The sequence below is a fragment of the Buteo buteo genome, chromosome 2 (assembly GCF_964188355.1).
Source record: "Buteo buteo chromosome 2, bButBut1.hap1.1, whole genome shotgun sequence".
Lineage (NCBI taxonomy): Eukaryota > Metazoa > Chordata > Aves > Accipitriformes > Accipitridae > Buteo > Buteo buteo.
Window position 1 is genome coordinate 53,370,726 of NC_134172.1, and position 17,874 is coordinate 53,388,599.

The 17,874-nt window shown below is 36.4% G+C and overlaps 1 protein-coding gene across 1 annotated transcript in view; it reads left to right on the forward strand.

Annotated features, from left to right (window-relative positions):
- Nucleotides 1–17,874, forward strand: part of CNTNAP2 (contactin associated protein 2) — a 1,269,587-nt gene that overhangs the window by 362,115 nt on the left and 889,598 nt on the right. The window lies entirely within an intron of this gene.

Consider the following 17,874-nt stretch of genomic DNA (forward strand, 5'->3'; position numbering starts at 1 on the left):
TACTAACTGTGATGAAACCATGTCTTCATGGTGTTGAAATGATGTAGTGATTTCACAAGACTTAGTAAATACAAATTATGAATTAGTACCCCTAAACTTAGAGGCCATAGCTGTATTAATAGTATTATTCTAAGCTTATTAGCTCAATTACTGTTGGTCTGTTTCCTGCTTATACTTGTTCTGCCTTCCATTTTGCCTTATGTAGAAGTCATTTTCCTTGTATCCACAGTCAAATATAACAAACTATTACAAAGACTGATCAGAACTGAAAAGCAGAAGGATAGTAAACTAATTTCGACGTAATCATGACTGAAAACTGTAGTATTGGCACTAGGCTCTTATGCACTCTTATTACTCTTCTTTACATAAATTGCTGTCTTCCCCTGAAGTCAATTGTGATGCTTTGGTATCGCAATCAGAATTCAATGCTCTTTGTGTCTGTCTTTCAGTATGGTTGTGGAGAGAATACTTTTCCAGACATGCAGCATATCAATTCATAAACTTAGTCTGGAAGCTGACAGCAATCAACCTGGCTTTTCTACAACAGGGGAATATCTCCAAGTATTTTCCTTATACAGTCACTGAACAGGTGGTGTGTTTTGTGAGGTACCCGTCGAGACTAAGCATTTTCTCTTGATAAAGTGAAAGGATAAAAGCTAGGCTGTCTCTCATATTGTTTTATTTTAACTTGAAATTTCTATGTGAAATGCTGCACGAAATCTGTGTCTCAGTCAATACACTATCACGTTTGGACACAGAAGGAAATTGATTAGTGGAGACTGATTTACCTCAGTTGAAATTGAAATCCCAAGCTCTAATTTTTTAAAGTAAAACACTGTGCTTCCAGTGCTATCATTCAAAAGACCATAGATAATGATAGTAAGAGTCTATTTATACATTTATATATATTTAAATTATTTTATGAACAGTGGCTGATGGCTGACCCTTCCCTCTAAACACAAGCGCACAAAGAAACCTGTGGAATGGTGGAGTCTCTGCATTGCACCAAACATAGGGATTTCTGCAAAAAAATGTTTCTTGTTTCATATGGAGATAGCAAAAAATCTGACATTTTGATGGCAAAAAATGTTACTGGGGTTTTTGAAATATGGTTAGCCAACACCCTTCAGGAAATATTTCTACAACCGTTTCAAGTTTGGAACAAAATTGAAGAGAGATGACCTGAAGACAGTGTAACTGTTACGTCCTCCTGCCTTTCTTGTGACTGTGGAAGAGGTGTGTGTTGTGTTCTTGGCATTCCTTCTAAGGTTGCAATTAGCTTCCACTGTTTCGCACAACTATTGCCAATGTTTCTGAAGTACAAAATGGGAGGATGGACTTCATGAGTTGAAACTAGTGACCTGGAAATTATATTTCATGCCTAATACCCTGCATATTGCTCAATGGTAAGCCTTTTCTTTCCTAAACATTAAATGAATGCTAAATGCATTTTCAACTGCATACATCAGTTTTCGTAAGTTGTACCTAGGTTTGGTTTTTCTGGGCCTTCTTGCTGCCTTTACTGAATTACAGTATGTCTCTTATTTCAATTATTTGAGCACATGTATTTTACAAGTGGCAAAAGAGATATCACATGGCAAATTCTTGTGCCTCCATGATACAAAAGGTAATTCAGGCATATGAATTAAGAATAATGTAAAATTCAACATAACAATATATTTTTATTTGAAAACAAGAGGCCTTTTTCTTTAAAGTATCTCTAATAAGGAATTAGCAGCAGGGGCAGTAAAACTTACCTACATTCAGAGAGTTTCAAGAATGGTTTGACATTTGCAGTAGAGAACCCTCCTAATGAACTTAGATTTGAGGTCAGGATAATGCAATAGTAGGCAATACCTTCTTTCATTATGTAAATAATACAAAATACCTTTATATCAGCTATTCAGATATAAGCATACCATCCTCTTTTATTTGAAATCAGGTACCAATTTTGTTCATTAGTTATTGAGCAAGCATTTTTTTCTAACTTCTTGCCTGTGGAAAGTTCTAACAGTCCTGAATTTTTTTCTTGTACTATTTTCCTGATGTTTCCTAATACTACCTGTGAGACCTCTAAGCATGAGGATTAACAAATAGGTCTTTATTTATGATTTCTGAGCATCATGTGGTAGGCCTAAAAGTTGAAATTTCTCTTGGGAATTTTGGCAGAAGGCATGCCAGAATTTCATGTTCTTTGAGCAACATATGAAAACCAACTTGAGAATAACTGCAGTCCTTTTCTTAACTGGATATTATGTGTGAATATTGCATTTATAACAACACAACATCAGTGTTCCTTTGTTTGTGTATATCCTGTGTTGATTTTTTTCCTATTTCATTGCAAGCCATCCTAAGATGGTCCATAAAATTCACTCCAAGTTTTACCTAAATGTTTATTGCAAACTTGATTTTCTGTATAAGAACAGAAATGGAGGGAAAAATTGCAATTTTTGCATATAATAATGAAAATTACAATTATGCTGTCCTATTTGTTGTCCTCCTTATTTTTCTTCTCAGTAATGTTTTACCTGTACACATATACAGGATGAAAAGCACCTATGTGTATGTGCATACGCTTCCAGCATATATTGTCAACCAAACTGAAAGAAGATGCATGGATGCTGGAAAAGGCTCATTAATCAAACAGATGTAGTTTCAGTAATTATGAAATCTCCCCATTAAGCAGAAGCAGTAAGTCATTAAAATATCTTCTCTGGCCTTTTGGCTAGGATCAAGCATAGAATATCTTCTCATTAGGATAATGGAGTTCAATAAAATGATATTCCATCATTCTCCATAAGGGAGCAAAATGGAAATTTTTGGTTAACTGCAATCACTTAGTCATTCATTTTATCATCCTCCAATCTTGTTCATTCATTTATAAGAGAAAATTAATTCTTCACACATTCAGCCTACTATCCTGGCAAACTGCATTGAACATAAAAGTTAACTTTGTAAATTAAATTAAGGGTGGCTTAATGAAATTAATTCTAAGAATAAAATGAACAGAAGCGAGAAGTATTTGGTTTTCTTTTTTTTGGTGGATTTTTTTTTTAATTCAGGAAGCTATTAATAAATGCAAATTCAGTTTGTTAAATTTAAGGTGTATTTATTGAGGAAAATCAGAGGTTCATGACAAATCAGTTTAACTTTTTTTTGCTATCGGCTTTTTCACTTGAATTTCATTTCTACTGATACTGTTTGTTTTGAACACCTTCTGACTTCATTTCTCTGGGAATGAAAGATCTTAGTTATACATATTTGATTGGACATACCTTCATTAACAATTTTTTGATTCAGAAGTGAAATAGAAAAAACAAGCTTGAAAGGCACCATTTTACATAGCATATGATCTTGGAGATTATATTATAGCAGATTTTCCTTATTCTGAATGGATGTTCTTCATTCATAGTTGAATGAAAGGATTGAATAGTTTTACTTTTTGTTTCAAGCTTTATGGTGATCTTTACCCAGAGTAATTCTGGATAAGTAGTAGTGAAGTAATCTACTTATCTGTAGAAGGACAAGGCACAGTGTCTACAGGTTATTTGAGGTTTGATGAAATCATTCAAATCTTGTTAGAGGCCTAAATCTAACTATGAGACTGTCTTACTGTAAAGCAGCATTATCGCTGCGTGTATGGTGACTGACAACACAGCATGTTTAAATTTCCCAGCACACTATTGAATATGCAGATGTGAAGATAAATAATAACACTTTTATGCAAGTATGTTGTTGCTGGTGATGCATATATCCCAGGAAGAGCAATTTAAAATTGTTGCTTGAAATGTAGAATAATGTGTGAATTCATGATAGTTGTCTTGCTATTAAAAGTTCACATTACAAGTAGCTTGCCGTAGAAATGAATAGTGAATCCTCCAATTCAGCCACTGGTTTCAGCAAATGGTGCTGGATCCTGGATTTGCAGCCCCAGCTCAAACGTGTGAAGAACTGCTGTCTAGAGTAGGCAAGTAAAAGATTTTCCTGGCTTCCCTGAGGTGTCTGTCCTCTCCTGACATACAGCTATTCAGGCAGCTCCTCTGTGCTTGTTAGAGGGGGACTGAGCTAAGCTCAAGCCTCGTCAGTGTTCTTTGCTTACTAAAAGGACAGCATAATTAGGTTCCTTTGGTATCTTCTCATTTCTTTTATGGAGGAGGAATGCTGTCTGCATACCACATCTCGTTCCATTGGGACCCCAAGAGGCTGTGCAAAGTATAGAGGAAAGCTAGACCTTCACAGCTTTGTTCTGGATGTGAATACCATACTGAAGACAGGGAGTTAAAACTTGAAGTAGAAAGCTGACTATGTAGAATTCATTTTACAAATTAATTTGGTGTTCTTTAGGTGCCCTCGAATAGGTCTGTAAAAAACATTTAATGATTTCACATTGCGTTTAGTCAACATTATTGGCATGAACTTGCGTGGTGTCTCTGACAAGCAATGTAAAGTCAGCTTTCTGATATTTGATTGTGAAGCAGTGCGGTGGGTTGACCCTGGCCAGCTGCCACACACCCCCACCCAGGGGCTCCCTCACTCCCCTCCTCAGTGGGACAGGGGAGAAAATAAGATGAAGCAGCTTGTGGATCAAGGTAAAGACAGGGAGATCACCTGCCAATTACCTCATGGGCAAAACAGATTTGGCTTGGGGGAAATTAATTTAATTTACTGCCAATTAAAATAGAGTTGGATGGTGCAAAACAAATGCAAAAAACCCAAAACACCTTCCCCCTGACCTCAACCCCTTTTTTTCCCAGGGTCACCTTCGCTCCTTCATTCGGGACTCCTTTACCTGACCCGGCAGGAGGGGTGCCGGGGAAGGGGGGGCTGCGGTCAGTCCGTGCCAGGTCCTCCCTCCTCAGGCTGCTCCCCTGGCCCAGCGGGGCCTCTCCCCAGGCCGCAGCTCCCTCAGGAGACGGATGTCCACCTGCTCCGGCGGCGGCTCTCCAGGGGACTCTCCGGGGGCGGCTGGAGCCCCCTCCTCCCGCTCTCCCCTCGGGGCTCGCAGGGCTGTTTCTCGCCCTTTTCCCCTCACCGCCGGGCAGTGTTTTGCCAGTGTTTTGCTGGCCACAGAGCCCACCTGCCAAGACCTGGGCATCTGTAGCCGGTACAACTGGAAAGTCCTATGGATGCTGCTGCACCACTGTATGTATGTATGTATACAGGCTTTCCTATGTATTTACAACAGCCATCCTTCACTTTGAACATAATGGGAATTCATGATCCAGACAAAGGTAGTAAACTGTAATGTTTGGAACTTAATATTCAGAAATCTGATTAAAATTAGAGGGAATGGCCTATAATTATGTCACCTTCATTTCTCACATATGTTAATTTAACTCTCCTGTTTTCCTTGGTTGACATGTTAAACATAGTAATAATAAGGTTTTACCAAGCATAATTACCAAGTACTCTTGGCCTTAAAAATGCCTCAGTAGTACCCGTGCATGATAATGAGGATACAATAATAGACAATGCTATTGTCAACACCATTTGCATTTGATAATTAGAAAAACCCAACAATTTATATTCAAAAAATGCTACATGAACAGCAGGATAAGCTGGACAGCTAAGGCTGTTGTAAAACATATTGGCTTGGATTTTCATAGCACATTAAAATAAGGAAGGTCTGGTAATTTAAATCGGCGAGAGAAATGCAGTGAGGTATCCTACCTAAAAATCTGTCTTACAAAACCATATATACATAGCATCCTCCCAGCTAGCTTTTAAGACAGTGAATTATATTACTATTCTCTTTAATAAGTGTTTCTAAATCAAGAGTTTCGGATGAGACAAAAAGTAAATGTGAAAAAAGAAACTGCTCTTGGGCCATTGTAATGACATTTGTTATTTAGAAAGTGGAGGAAAAAAAAAAAAGTCTTTGGGAGTATATGAAGTTACCTGGAGTTGTTATAACTAGCCTTCACAGCGAAAGGCAACAATGATACACTAACCCTCTGCTTGATTAAGCCGTTTTAATATTGGTTTTGATTCCCATTAAGTTCAGAACTGGGTTTCCTACTTGGTGTTGTGTTCTGCTCTGTTTCTAACAGCAGCTTTCCTCCTCTCATCACGTAATGCACCAGACAAGAATGAATAAGGCATAAGCTGTTTTACGGTGAATGGCAAAACTGATTTGTTTGAGGATGCTTAGTTCCTTCCAAAAGCAGAAGAATTTTGCCTGGGGCAATGGAAATACTGAATGTAGTAGTAGTGCAGCACCATCCTTCTTCCACCCTTTTTCTTCAGTCTCTACTAGTATGACAGAACCATTAAGATCTGAATCAGCAACACTGATTAATGCAGGCAATGTCGTTTGACTTGCAGCTTACAGTCTGGTCAGAAATTATTTTTCAGTTAAGTAGCTCTTTGGAAATGTTGATACATTTTTAATTTGGGGGGAAGAAGCAAAATTTATTTAGTCACACTGCACTTTTTGTATTTTAGGGACCTGTTCTCTTGTACAACTCCTGTGATGTTCTTAGGAAGCCTATGAGAGAAGGTTTTTCTCACAGTAGTAGTGCTTCAAGGAGGGAATACAATCAGAAAGTCTAAACTAAGATGAGCGTGGAGCATTCTACGAAACAGAATATTGTTTTGAAACAGCTTCTATGGCTGTTGTGTTTATCTTGATGTTTTATTTAACGTCATGACTTCCTCAGGTACTTTGTGAAATATTAGTGGATGTTGTTGTGTCTTTTTGATTGGACATCACCCTATTAATAGAAAATTTTCCTTGAAAATGAAAGAGCAAGTACCAAATAAGAAACAGAACAGATGCTAACTTGCTTTGTAAAATTCAACCTCCAGCTGAATCCCACATGTCATTTACCAATTGGACAGATGGGAAATAATTAAGAATAAATTAATATAATTCCTTCTTCTGAATAAAATCTCAGTTATTACAAAATTTGGATATTTTTTTTTCTGATCAAGTGCACAAGCCATGGCACTTAACCACACTTAAAATTGTTTGAATTCAGTGTCTACTTGTGCAATTGTTTGATATTGCTTCTTGTGTTCATGCTAAGGATTAATGAAGGCTGGCATTGGCTTTCCTTGGATTGGAATTTCATTCCCTTTAAAAAAGAACATAGAAGGACCTGCAACACTCCAAATCTGTATCTCCTCACAATAATGAAAAAAATCCCATAGACTTTGTTTTTTTCCCTCCTGCTAAGATTTTACTGTCTCCAGTGAATGTAGAACTTACAGCTGGAGTTTGGGCACAACACATTTTATAGAATTAAAAACTGGCTGGCATCTCAAAACCAGAGATCGCTCTTTTGACTGATACTTCTGGCTTTAGCTATCCTCAGTTAGAAAAGAGTCAACCTATCATTCATATGGATATTTAAAAATGTTTGCTGTTTCCTTCTGATGATATTAAATGACTTAGTTTAAAAATTGACTTTACTCCCAAGTTTTACTCCTTCTAGAAAACTGGGAATCCAAGCAGATTGACAAGGAGTATGCTTGGGGTGTTGGTTGCCCTGCTCTGTGTCAGCAATAGGAGTCCTATAAATACTTAACAACTGTGAGTCAAATACTCTCATCTTTCTAACTTGCAAGTCTATCATAAAGAAAAATGTTCTGTTCAGCTTCAGAATACAAATTTATGCAAATTTTGATCTGTTCTTATCATAGAGGTGTGATATTTCCTTTAGTCTCTGGGGAAATAAAGATTCTATCTTTAGTAATTAAATGCTAGGCACTTTCAGGCCTTGGGGAATAAGGTAAAACGTATCCATAAAACGTGTATCCTGTGAAGCTACTGCCCTAAACTGACTTGTTCCTTGTGCTGTTGCTCCAGTGTGTTTAAGGATGCCAAACGCTTGCTGAAATCAACTCGCAGATTTTGTACTGGCATATGAAAACATTTGTTAGCCTGCTCTGATTTACATATTGTTTCTTCAAGGTATTAGTGTAAGAGGTTTGGGCCTTTATTGTCAAAATTCACAGCCATGTGACATAATTGGTTTGAGTTTCCCAGTACATATAACAGGCCTCTCAGAATACTGCATCTCACAGGTTAGTTCTAACACAACTTGCTCTTTTCAATCTACAATACAGAGATAAATTCAGAAACCTAACCTACGTTCACACCTTCCTGTTATCCAATGTTCCTTAATTTTGTTTTGTTGTTGTTGTTGTTTTTCCTTTCCTAACCACAGTTATATTCATCAAAATTTGCGTAAGATTTTGATCATAAAAACCAAAAAGGATATCAGCAAATTCTGGAAGCCTGTCTTCTCTTGCAGGGAAATCAAATCAAGACTAACATGATCTTAAATGTATGTCTCATATACGCTAGATTAATGCAACTGTAAGGAGAAAGATCAAAAGTATTTCTTCTTTCACCTGTTAAAATATCTTTTCAGGAACATTTTGTTGATAATTTGGTGAAATCAACAAATTATGACAGTTTAATTTATATGGTCGCTTGATACTTCTTTGGAAACATGGGAAAGACCTCTCTTTAACAAAAGTTTGCAAAAAGTAATCAGAGCTAATCCTCCCGTGCTTCAGTGATAGGAATTGACAAAGCACACCTTTTATACTTAGTTTGAGGGGAAGAAAAAAGCTTCAAGTAGAAGAAAGAAACCAAGGTTAGACCTTACTTGTCTTTCCCTCTCAGGAAAAAAAAATTATCTGTCAGTATAATACAGTTTAATTCATAGATCACACACCTTTTGGTTTTTGCTTCTATCATCACTTTTAACAGTAGGCAACTGATAAACAGCCAACTAATAGCTTCTTGCTATAAATATGACATATCTGTTTTCTCCAAAGGGGAGATGAAAATAAACAACAATTCACAAACATGGAATTAATAATGCCTTTGGAAAAAAAAAATTAGTTTAGGCTTAAGTGATGTTTACTTTCTGCTCTGCAAATTGAGAAACAATTCTCGGTTGCATTTTGCATACCCTGTTAATTTCTATTTTTTTTTTCACGTAATCAAATGTGGAATGTGCTTTATGTGCTTCATGGTATTAAATATTTTGTCTGTCTGGTAGGAGCAGAGTTTCCTCCCTAGCCATTATAGGGAAAGGGTAGTTTTCTATTATAAAAGGTATTCAGGCAGGAATCTGCAGCTTTTGCTCTGAGAACTTTATTATGAGACTTCTGTTGAGCATCTTAACCAATCTGTAAGTGGGTAGATAAAAATATTTTATTATCTCTTATGAGGTTAACTTCCTTAATTTTGTGAAACGATTTGATATCCATAGTGGTAGGTTCCATATACCAAGTTTAAAATACCTTTATTCTTTACCTGTGTTATATTGTTTTGAGAGCTAATATTTGGCTTTCTGTGGGCATGCTTTTATATTCAAGTGCCCAGCAATTTTAAAATCCCTCACTAGCTTTTTTGATCTTGCTTAAATTAGGTTAAACCTGGAATAACAGCTCTGAGTTCAGAAGATTTATGTTGATATTAAACTGCTAAAACTAAAGGCACCATTAAAATAAGTATGCATTGTGAGGAGAAAATTGTTTTGTTCTCATTAAAGATAAAAGCTTAATTTTAGAGATGGAAACCTGCTAAAGTGATGCTGAAAAGTTAAGCTGACTGGCAAAAATGTTATTCGGGAAACTAGTTATCATGCATTATCGTCTTATCCCTGGGTCCCAAAAAACAAACAAATCAAATCAACAAAAAAACCCAAAACCCCAAAACCCCACACCAAACAAACGAACAAAGATACTTGTTGATATAAGATTGACTTAGGAAGAACATAAGCTAGGTAATTGACAAATGTATTTTAAGCTAAATGAGACTTGACAAGATAAATTGTGAAGATTTTCAGCATTCTCTTCCCTCCTCCAGGCTTGTGGGTTCCTCTGCCCTTTACTCTAAAACTTTTTATGCATCATGACTCCAGGCTTCTTCATACTTAATTCAAATAGGCACCAGTCTGTGAAAAATGATACCTACCTGCAAAGACACTTAAGAAGGAGCTTTGTTCACTGTAACATGCTCCAAAAAATTCAGGTATTTCTAGGAGTGAAAAGATGAAGAAATTTATTTACATGTCAGAAGAGGAGGCATCTGAGGATTGGATATGCAAAAATACAAAAATATTTATGAATTTTAATTGGCATAGAGTTGATAGTTTATTATTGCTTATGTGCTAAGGACAGTTTAATGAAATCCCAAGTGTACAACCAGACTATCTGACTTCCGATTATTCCAGATGTAATTGACCTGAGTATTTTTTAAAACTGAGCAAATAAGATAGCAGGTTTCTCATACAACTTTTCCAGTTGCATAGGGTGCAAAGCAGTTTATAAATTTGTTCATAAAAGACACAGCGCGATGGCATGAACATTTGCTAAATTCTCAATGGACTGTCAAATGCTCTGCAGACTCTAAAGTAAACCAAAAGCAATCCAGAGTTGTTTTTGTTTCAAAGTGGTGTAAAAATGTCCTCTGTCTACTCTCTTCCAGTAAAAAAACCCAAACCACAACCTAAAACCAACCAACCAATACTCTGCAAAAACCTTACTGTAGATATAATTTAGAGACAATAAAAAGAATGTATTTATTTTTAAATCATTCAAAATTGAATAATACTAAATAATAAAGTAAGACATAAGTTTAATTTTAAGGACCCATGTTCTTTCCAAATGTAAAATATTGAAGAAAAAATACATTTTTGTAAATTCAGAATTTAAAATATTGACACTTTCCTAAAAAATTGAAGTGTACAAATTTTGGGTGAAGTTTTCTATTTTTCCTTTGTGAAATGTTAAAATTTTTATAAATCTGAATTTCAAGAGGCTGCTTTATACACAGTTATACTTGTAATGATTCCAAACTGAATAATTTAGTTAAAAAATAAATCCTAATATCTCTGGCTAAATTGTAGATCATAGTAATTAATGACATTTACTTTAAACCTTTTTTCATTTTCAGTAGTTAAAGACAGAAGTATGGAGAGTGGAACATGTTGTATGCCATTTGATGAAAGGCAGTGCAGCCAGAAATGTCTGATAGTAGCCATATAATACTTTGCACATTTGTGCTATTGTTATGACATTACCATTTCCAATGTTTCCCAGGAGTGCTTACAAATGTTTATTAATAAATCCTCAAAATGAGAAAGTTTTCTTATTTATTAGTAACCCAGTCCTTGGATGAAATACAGCACTCATTTGTAGGAGTCAAAACATGTAGCCATACCATGACCTTTGGGATTAATAAGGCTTTGGCTACTCTGAAAACTAGTCGATAGGTATCAGAAACAAAGTTCAGGTAAAAAGATACTTTGGAAAATCTTGTAAAGTATTATCTGTCTTTTAGCATCCAAATGCATTTTTAGAAATGTGGCCCTGCTGGCGCATCCAGTGTTGCCCAAAGGCTAATTCCTGAATTGGAACCAGAACAAAGCAACAGGCCTGACTGCCTATGCTCTGCTGTGAGCAGAGGAACAGCCATAAGAAACATTACATGAGACTTGTTCCTTTCCTTACAGAGATCTATAGAAAGGCTTGAAATAAACCTCAGAACAAGTAACCTTGAGCAGTAAGGGTTGTGTGGATACCACTAAATTCATGTAATTTATGGCTTCACCTTGGAGGGGGAAAAATAGCTGCTATGTTTTCTCCTTTTCAGCAGCAGCCATCCTTTTGAGCAACAATGTGTTATCTCTATTGATGGTATGCAACTTGAAGTGGAATATGAAACATCCGAGGTGATCAATATGAGCTGCTCTAATCTTTTAGATTATAAGTGAGCTCCAGAGGTACTTACAAGAAGAACTTTGGTTACACTTGAACTCATTTGCTCATGAAACTGAATGTGAATCTGGCTCCCTAGCAGTTTGTCAAGACTGTCCTGTGGAATGTCAGTCATGTGGGGAAGCTGCAGACTTCTGCAATATGGAAAGAGCACTATGCTCACAAGAGCACAGTGAGGAAAAAACAGATCAAAGCAATGGAGGCCAGTAGAAATAGCAAACAAGAAGCCAAATGAGGCTTATGTAAGCCTTGCATTGAATTTCTGACATGCAAATTGGAATAGTAACTGGGAAAGTAGCTGTTGTGCGTGCAGAGTATTACCCTGTTTGCACAAGTGGAGTGTGCACAGCTCTGTTGTGACTTAAGTTATTTAAAAAGTGGGTTGGTTTTCATTACCCTTCTAATGTAAGCATGGTACAAAAGGAGTCCCACCTGGGACAGTAGGTAGGACAGAAGAGAGTAAAAAAAAAATGAAGCTTTCACTCTACCACTTATCATCCCTATCTGGTTGATAAAGTGGTCCAAGAAACTTGCTGGGGAGTAAAGTTAGCTTTTTATCTTTAAAAAAGGAAAAAAAAAAAAAGTAACAGTTTATGGTGGATTTCTTTAAATTATCTCCTACAGTCAAGAAAAACACAACCGAACATGCATAAGGCAAAAGGTCATTGAACCTCCCCAAATGTAGCAAATGCCGATACATTTGGCAAATACACCTGACAGGCAAGTATTTCCTTTCCCCATAAGAGAAGGTCTTCCTTGATAAGCTCTTTACTGATTTCTTGCTGACTTAAGAACTTGGAGCATGAGGTGTACCCTGCCTGGCATTTGCCAGCCATTATTGTCAATATTTATTGTTTTCATTAGTGGCCCTTCTAAGGACTAAGGAAGGGGCTTCTCCAGCAGTGCTCCTGTCACACATGATGAGAGGTTTAGCTATACATTTATCATACTGAGCAACAGGCTTGTGACACAGGGCCAAGGTTCCTTTTCTTGTCATTGAAATTGAACCTGTGATAGGCTGTCCTCAATAACACTTCATTTGAAGTTTAATTTTTTTTTATTTTTTTTAAAGGGGTTACCGTTGACCATGAACTGCTTTGTAGCATCTCCTGCTTTTTGGTTAGCATTGCTTTAAAAGTTCATTTGAAAGAGTGCATAAAATGTTCTAGCAACTTATGCTTATTTATTCCTACTCTTTGGGGGGGACACAGTCTTGTGAATTAAACACAGTGGATTCTAGCATTCATTTCATATTCTAAAATCTGTCTATGCAATGTGAAAAGTAAGGCTGTCTCAGCATACTAATACGCTGCAATCCAAAACAGCTGCATTAATATTCCTATTGTTTGTCATTGGAGATATGCCAATTCCCATATGTATTTATCCACGTTCCAGAGTGCCCTTGCAATCTCATGACTGCTTTTCAGAAGTGCTTGGTGGCTTATTCTTTCTCCTCAGCATGCTACAGAGAAATCGCTCTACGTATTCAAATTGGAGGAGAAAATTGCATTTAGGATAACTAGCATTTAGCACACAGTACAAATTAAACCCAGATGATATAATTCTCTCCCTTGCTCCCCAACATTTACATTAGAATTCATATTTTAAAAGAGGAGTCTTTTGCATTACAAGTAAAGATTAAAAGTTGCTTTAAACTTTTTTTCCTTGCTCTTGACAGGCATTTTTGTATAATCAATGAGTGGAATATACTGATAATAGTTAAGATTTCAGGGTTGGTATTATAAATGTTCTGTTTGTATGGTCAAAATATTGTGTAAAAGAGAAATGGTTAAGACTTTTTTTTTTGGTCAGAAAGCCCTGGCTTTGTATATTTCTTGGCTGAGATTTTTTTTTTAATACTACTTCAGATTGACTCATCTGTTTCATATTCTGCTACTGATTAATTGTGGCTATTTTGGACTCAGAACACAATATTGATATTGTAGCCATTTGCCTTTTTGCATCTAAGTTGATCAGCTTTCGAGTTCTTAATTTCTGGCATACACATATGGGGCTTGCTTTAGTAAAGTTGTTATTGGCAGCATGTTTATGTCTCAGAGCTAGTATGCTACAGGAAAATTATGATAATGGATTATAATTTGATAGGAAATCTTGACTGAAGATTTTGAAGAAGGAGGGGTGAATCTGTGGATTTTGGGTTTGGTATTTTTTTTTAAACATCTGTTCCTCAGTGCACACTGGACCATTATGATGGAAAAGCCTTTGTTCTTCAAAAGCATTCTTAGTAGGTCACCATCACTTATTTCTGATGACTGCTATTTCTCAGTATCCAAATATTTTTTCTTTTTCAGATGCACCGTACACATCTTAGCTCTCTTTTTGCTTTGCTGACAGAATCTTCGCAAGAGCTTCTGTGAGATCCTCTAAAGCAGCGACAAATTATTAATAAAAACCACCTGTGACTATAAATGTCTACTGTTCCTATTTCTTAACACTTCTAAATGTATAGTTCTTTGTATGCATTCTAACCTACTGCTAGATACAAATGTCAAGAAGATGAACTGCAGATTGTCTTTTTCATCTGCTTGGACTGCTTTGATAAGATATGTCAGCAACTTTACAGGTGACCTGTTTATTGGTCAAGATGCTAAGCATTTGAACAGACTTCTGTGCAGTGAAGCATCTAGGTTTTTTACTTTGCTTTGCCCACTAAAAATCACTGGTATAGCAAGGATTAAGCTTTAACAGCCTCTGGGATTGATAAATCAAGAGTTTGTGTGTATATGGTCTTCTTTGTACTACAATCAAGGCCTGTCCTTTCAAATAGTCTGGTCGCTATTCCCCAGATAGTTTATGGACTAAGTAGCAATTAAAGCAATTGCAGGTGAAGTAGATGACAGCTGGTTTTAGTCTATCCAGCATGATGGGTAGACTATATAAATAAACTATAAACTATAAATAGACTGTGAAACAGGAAAGGGCAGGTATTCTTTCCTTGTTTTGTTGAGTGCAAACACCAGAATATATGAGAGGCTGCATTTGGTAGGACAAAAGATCCATCTCACTTGGTATCTGGTTTCCAATAGCCAGGTGCCTGAGAAAGCATGTAAGAACAGAGCAAGTGCATAGCAGTCCTTTTCTTTCCTAGTCTTTAGTCTTGAGGAATTTGAAGCTTGTGGATTGCAGATGTTTTCCATCTGTATTTAATGACAATAGGTGACCTTTCTTCCATTGATCTAATTATTTGAACCTCAAGGAAACTTGTTTCTTATGGACATATACTGTAATTTCCCTCTGAATAGGAAAGTCAGAGTAGTAAATGTCATCATACCTATGACAAAGTTATCGGTTCTTTCTATCTGAACAGAATGGAGTGGAGTGGAAGTGTGGTTTTGCTTCAGGAAGTTAACATTTAAATGGACCTAAGCTGGCTTGGATGTTAATAAATCACTGAGATAAATGGTATGGAGGAGAGTTTATTTCTTTGCTGCTACGATGCTGGCAGGAGAGTGTGCTCTGTAATTGATTAACAGGGCACAGTACATTGACTTATATGGGGAAAGCTATTATATCTCAGTAACAGAAAGGTATATATGATTCTGGTTTTAGTAAGTAAAAAATTGGATTCTGTAGGAAATAACTAAAACTGCTGAAAGAACCAAAGGTTCCCAAGGATTTTTTTTCTCTTAAATCTGTGGCATAACAGCATTTCATGTTATGAAGGAAGTTTAAATAGTGCAATATATTTAGTGGAACTTTCACACAGGGCTAGAAATACTAGCTTATGTAAGCAGTCTTTTAACTTTTCTTCTGTTGGACCTAAAGTCATGAGTTATTGATGAGGTTAATACCTTTTTTAACTTATATTAATCTGAAGTATAATCCTTCCCTGTAATTTATACACATTTATGGTGAATTTCCTATATTTTGAAGCCTAAATGAGCAGGTGGATTGGGGTGTGTGTGTTTGTTTTTTAAATAATGAGAAAGTGAGGTATTTTTGGTTTTATTCTTCAGGTTATTAGTTGGTATCCCAAAACAGGCATAGGAAGCAAATGCAGTTCTAAAGAACAGTGAAGGAAAACTATATCAACTCTGTTTTTTCTGCTCCTCCCTACCACCGCTGCCCCCCAGTATTGGTGATTCCAACCAAACTAAGAAAGCAGAGGTTCAGATTCAATACTTCAAAAGCACATAAACACCACTCATGACTGTCCGTAAAAAACGTGACCATAGTGGCAAATACAGAGTGATACTCCCTGTGGGTTTTTTTTTGTTACTATGTCAAGCTTCTTTGTCTTGCTCTTTTGAATCCAAGAGGATGGCTTAGTGAAGCAGAGAGACAAGACAGGCCATACAGGATGATGATGATTTAGAAGCTAGTACTCTTTCCAGACAAGTTTTTTCCATATTTCCTTTTGCGTAGCTTCACCAATAGTAGCACCAGGAGATTTTTGCAATAGCTACTGGGATCAGTAAAAGAATATAAGTTCTGATGAGCTTCTACTATTTGGAGAGGTTTTTTTCAGCTGTGATGTTGTTTCTGAACAGATTGTCTAAAACCCAGGGTGGGGGGTTGGGGAGTGTTGCAGAAATTAGGATTTTGGTCACATTTTATCCCTTTTTAAAAGTTTTTTTTTGTTCTGATTTAGGACAGCTCTTTTGTTTCACAAGTTCTTTTAGAATATTGTTACCAGTAGCCTCCCATTATATACAGTAATTAATCAAATTGTATAAGTAGCAAATATTTTTGTAGCTAAATCTTTCTATTCCTAATATTCTTCCATAAAGATGCATGTTTTTCTCCCCACTACCACCCCCCCCACCAGTATGAAACTATGGATGGGGGAAAATCTTATAAACCTAACAATTTGCTTTAAAAAATATACTAAAAAAACCTCCAGGAAACTAAACAAAGGTACATGTTCAACCTTAGCTGTCATTATTCATAAGAATTTTTTTTCCTTAACAGTAAATATCATGTAAGATAGACATAAGAAAATGCTATAAAGAGATTTTGTTATGAATTTTTTAAATATTTCTGATTATGTGGTGTTCTGCTTTTAAATGTTTCATTCCATTTTTACCTAGACAACAGAATTAATGACAAATGACTTCAAATATCTAGCTAGGTAACACTAATGATGAACTGGCAGTTTGCTAGCAGTCTTTAAGTTGAAAACCTATTTTTATGAACTACCAAAGATACACTATAAATGAATACAGGAGAAAAACTTTGTCAAGTAACTCTGTCTTTCCGTGATTATGACAGTTATGGCAAAATTTGTAACGAGTACTTCAATCCACTGCTCACTTTTATTCTTAAGCTCTAACCATGTACTACTTTGACTGAAATAATAGCAGCCTGGCACCCAGGATCTTAAAATGCAGGCCTTTGCTCCCTGCGGTACCCCTGCTGCCAGGGAGAGGTCCTGTGCAACGCTGGTGTGCTGCTTGGGTGGTGTGATGTGAGTGAGCACCAGGCATCATACCCATCTGGCTGCAGGCTTCTGACCAAATGTGCTGTGTGGCTGCAGCCAAAGCAGAGGGAGGAGACGAATCGATCCTTCTGTTTTGTGGTATAAACAATAATAATGCTTAAACCCATTTATCTTCCCTTGTCAAAATTCCATCATTAAATAGTGTGGTAGTGAACTTTAAAGTAATTGGAATTGTCCTTTAATTCAGTGCAAAGCAGTTGTCCTTTACTCTTACCTGTGCTTTTATGCTGGTATGAATTTTGTTTTCTCCCTTAAAAAACTCTCGGAGATCTGTGAAGGAAACTTATTATTTTGTTAAATGCCAAAGTACTGATTCATGAACGAACGTTTTTCTGTATTTCTGTGCTTCAGTTTCTATTGCTGTGAAAGTAATTTTATTTTTCATTACACGAGACTGGAAATTTTAAGAGACCTGCATTATAAATGACTTGATTCACTCACAATCCTTTTTTTCCCCTTAAAGCTTCTCTTTTGAGTGTAGGATTAATTCAGTCTCCAAGTGTGATCCGGTCTGACCAAATCACCATTTTATAATTGTACCAAAACGGTGGTGTGGCTGAGCATTAAATATGCTGCTTTCCAGGAGTGGGCTAGTAATGCTTTCTAGATACATAAATTGAGGGTGTTTCCACTTGCAGCAGAGCCTGTGTTGCAGTGCATGTATTTAAAAA